Below are 4,480 nucleotides of genomic sequence, written 5' to 3' on the forward strand. Positions count from 1 at the left end.
CGTTTGGTTTAGCTGTTATAAAAGTTTGGTTTTTTAGTGCTGTAAATGCATTTTCAGCTCGCGCTGTACACATTTGCTATGTGAGGCATTATCTCATAAGGGAAATACTGGACAATCAAATTAATGACTTCCCAGGCTTCAGGATGCCTTTTTACACTATATAAATGTGGAAATTTACATTGGAAACGTTTGGTTTAGCTGTTATAAAAGTTAGTTTTTTTCGTGCTGTAAATGCATTTTCAGCTCGCACTGTACACATTTGCTATGTGAGGCATTTTCTCATAAGGGAAATACTGGACAATCAAATTAATGACTTCCCAGGCTTCAGGATGCCTTTTTACACTATATAAAGGTGGAAATGTACATTGGAAACGTTTGGTTTAGCTGTTATAAAAGTTTGGTTTTTTAGTGCTGTAAATGCATTTTCAGCTCGCGCTGTACTCATTTGCTATGTGAGGCATTATCTCATAAGGGAAATACTGGACAATCAAATTAATGACTTCCCAGGGTTCAGGATGCCTTTTTACACTATATAAATGTGGAAATTTACATTGGAAACGTTTGGTTTAGCTGTTAATGAAGTTTCGTTTTTTTAGTGCTGAAAATTCATTGTCTGCTGGCGCTGTACACTTTTTCTAAGTGTTGCAATATCTCATGAAGGAAATACTGGACAATCAAATTAATGACTTTCCAGGCTTCAGGATGCCTTTCTACACTATATAAAGGTGGAAATTTACATTGGAAACGTTTGGTTTAGCTGTTATAAAAGTTTGGTTTTTTAGTGCTGTAAATGCTATGTGAGGCATTATCTCATAAGGGAAATATTGGACAATCAAATTAATGACTGCCCAGGCTTCAGGATGTCTTTTTTACACTATATAAAGGTGGAAATTTACATTGGAAACGTTTAGTTTAGCTGTTATAAAAGTTAGTTTTTTTAGTGCTGTAAATGCATTTTCAGCTCGCGCTGTACACATTTGCTATGTGAGGCATTATCTCATAAGGGAAATACTGGACAATCAAATTAATGACTTCCCAGGCTTCAGGATGCCTTTTTACACTATATAAATGTGGAAATTTACATTGGAAACGTTTGGTTTAGCTGTTAATGAAGTTTCGTTTTTTTAGTGCTGCAAATTCATTGTCTGCTGGCGCTGTACACTTTTTCTAAGTGTTGCAATATCTCATGAAGGAAATACTGGACAATCAAATTAATGACTTCCCAGGCTTCAGGATGCCTTTTTACACTATATAAATGTGGAAATTTACATTGGAAACGTTTGGTTTAGCTGTTAATGAAGTTTCGTTTTTTTAGTGCTGCAAATTCATTGTCTAATGATAATAATAATATAATAATAATGCCTTTATTAGTCCCACAATGGGGAAATTCGAGATTCGAACCCAGGCCTCCTGGGGAGACTGGGTCCGGAACGCGGCGCCTTAGACCACTCGGCCATCCTGGCAGCCAATTCGAGATTCGAACCCAGGCCTCTTGGGGAGACTGGGACCGGAACGCGGCGCCTTAGACCACTCGGCCATCCTGGCAGCCTGCTGTCTGCTGTCGCTGTACACTTTTTCTAAGTGTTGCAATATCTCATGAAGGAAATACTGGACAATCAAATTAATGACTTTCCAGGCTTCAGGATGCCTTTTTACACTATATAAAGGTGGAAATTTACATTGGAAACGTTTGGTTTAGCTGTTATAAACGTTTGTTTTTTTAGTGCTGTAAATGCATTTTCAGCTCGCGCTGTACACATTTGCTATGTGAGGCATTATCCCATAAGGGAAATACTGGACAATCAAATTAATGACTTACCAGGCTTCAGGAGACCTTTTTACACTATATAGAGGTGGAAATTTACATTGGAAACGTTTAGTTTAGCTGTTATAAAAGTTTGTTTTTTTAGTGCTGTAAATGCATTTTCAGCTCGCGCTGTACACATTTGCTATGTGAGGCATTATCTCATAAGGGAAATAATGGACAATCAAATTAATGACTTCCCAGGCTTCAGGATGCCTTTTTACACTATATAAATGTGGAAATTTACATTGGAAACGTTTGGTTTAGCTGTTAATGAAGTTTCGTTTTTTTAGTGCTGCAAATTCATTGTCTGCTGGCGCTGTACACTTTTTCTAAGTGTTGCATTTTCTCATGAAGGAAATACTGGACAATCAAATTAATGACTTTCCAGGCTTCAGGATGCCTTTTTACACTATATAAAGGTGGAAATTTACATTGTAAACGTTTGGTTTAGCTGTGATAAAAGTTTGTTTTTTTAGTGCTGTAAATGCATTTTCAGCTCGCGCTGTACACATTTGCTATGTGAGACATTATCTCATAATGGAAATGCTGGACAATCAAATTAATGACTTCCCAGGCTTCAGGAGACCTTTTTACACTATATAATTGTGGAAATTTACATTGGAAACGTTTGGTTTAGCTGTTATAAAAGTTTGGTTTTTTAGTGCTGTAAATGCATTTTCAGCTCGCGCTGTACACATTTGCTATGAGAGGCATTATCTCATAAGGAAAATATTGGACAATCAAATTAATGACTGCCCAGGCTTCAGGATATCTTTTTACACGACATAAAGGTGGAAATTTACATTGGAAACGTTTGGTTTAGCTGTTAATGAAGTTTCGTTTTTTTAGTGCTGCAAATTCATTGTCTGCTGGCGCTGTACACTTTTTCTAAGTGTTGCAATATCTCATGAAGGAAATACTGGACAATCAAATTAATGACTTTCCAGGCTTCAGGATGCCTTTCTACACGATATAAAGGTGGAAATTTACATTGGAAACGTTTGGTTTAGCTGTTATAAAAGTTTGGTTTTTTAGTGCTGTAAATGCATTTTCAGCTCGCGCTGTACACATTTGCTATGAGAGGCATTATCTCATAAGGGAAATATTGGACAATCAAATTAATGACTGCCCAGGCTTCAGGATGTCTTTTTACACTATATAAAGGTGAAAATTTACATTGGAAACGTTTAGTTTAGCTGTTATAAAAGTTTGTTTTTTTAGTGCTGTAAATGCATTTTCAGCTCGCGCTGTACACATTTGCTATGTGAGGCATTATCTCATAAGGGAAATACTGGACAATCAAATTAATGACTTCCCAGGCTTCAGGATGCCTTTTTACACTATATAAATGTGGAAATTTACATTGGAAACGTTTGGTTTAGCTGTAAATGAAGTTTCGTTTTTTTAGTGCTGCAAATTCATTGTCTGCTGGCGTTGTACACTTTTTCTAAGTGTTGCAATATCTCATGTAGGAAATACTGGACAATCAAATTAATGACTTTCCAGGCTTCAGGATGCCTTTCTACACTATATAAAGGTGGAAATTTACATTGGAAACGTTTGGTTTAGCTGTTATAAAAGTTTGGTTTTTTAGTGCTGTAAATGCATTTTCAGCTCGCGCTGTACACATTTGCTATGAGAGGCATTATCTCATAAGGGAAATATTGGACAATCAAATTAATGACTGCCCAGGCTTCAGGATGTTTTTTTTACACTATATAAAGGTGGAAATTTACATTGGAAACGTTTGGTTTAGCTGTTATAAAAGTTTGGTTTTTTAGTGCTGTAAATGCATTTTCAGCTCGCGCTGTACACATTTTCTATGAGAGGCATTATCTCATAAGGGAAATATTGGACAATCAAATTAATGACTGCCCAGGCTTCAGGATGTCTTTTTACACTATATAAAGGTGGAAATTTACATTGGAAACGTTTAGTTTAGCTGTTATAAAAGTTTGTTTTTTTAGTGCTGTAAATGCATTTTCAGCTCGCGCTGTACACATTTGCTATGTGAGGCATTATCTCATAAGGGAAATACTGGACAATCAAATTAATGACTTCCCAGGCTTCAGGATGCCTTTTTACACTATATAAATGTGGAAATTTACATTGGAAACGTTTGGTTTAGCTGTTATAAAAGTTTGTTTTTTTCGTGCTGTAAATGCATTTTCAGCACTAAAAAACCATACTTTTATAACAGCTAAACCAAACGTTTCCAATGTAAATTTCCACCTTTATATAGTGTAAAAAGACATCCTGAAGCCTGGGCAGTCATTAATTTGATTGTCCAATATTTCCCTTATGAGATAATGCCTCTCATAGCAAATGTGTACAGCGCGAGCTGAAAATGCATTTACAGCACTAAAAAACCAAACTTTTATAACAGCTAAACCAAACGTTTCCAATGTAAATTTCCACCTTTATATAGTGTAGAAAGGCATCCTGAAGCCTGGAAAGTCATTAATTTGATTGTCCAGTATTTCCTTCATGAGATATTGCAACACTTAGAAAAAGTGTACAGCGCCAGCAGACAATGAATTTTCAGCACTAAAAAAACGAAACTTCATTAACAGCTAAACCAAACGTTTCCAATGTAAATTTCCACATTTATAGAGTGTAAAAAGGCATCCTGAAGCCTGGGAAGTCATTAATTTGATTGTCCAGTATTTCCCT

This window comes from Idiotropiscis lumnitzeri, unplaced genomic scaffold (assembly GCF_059441095.1).
Source record: "Idiotropiscis lumnitzeri isolate Australia: NSW breed Sydney's pygmy pipehorse unplaced genomic scaffold, RoL_Ilum_1.0 HiC_scaffold_25, whole genome shotgun sequence".
Taxonomy (NCBI): domain Eukaryota; kingdom Metazoa; phylum Chordata; class Actinopteri; order Syngnathiformes; family Syngnathidae; genus Idiotropiscis; species Idiotropiscis lumnitzeri.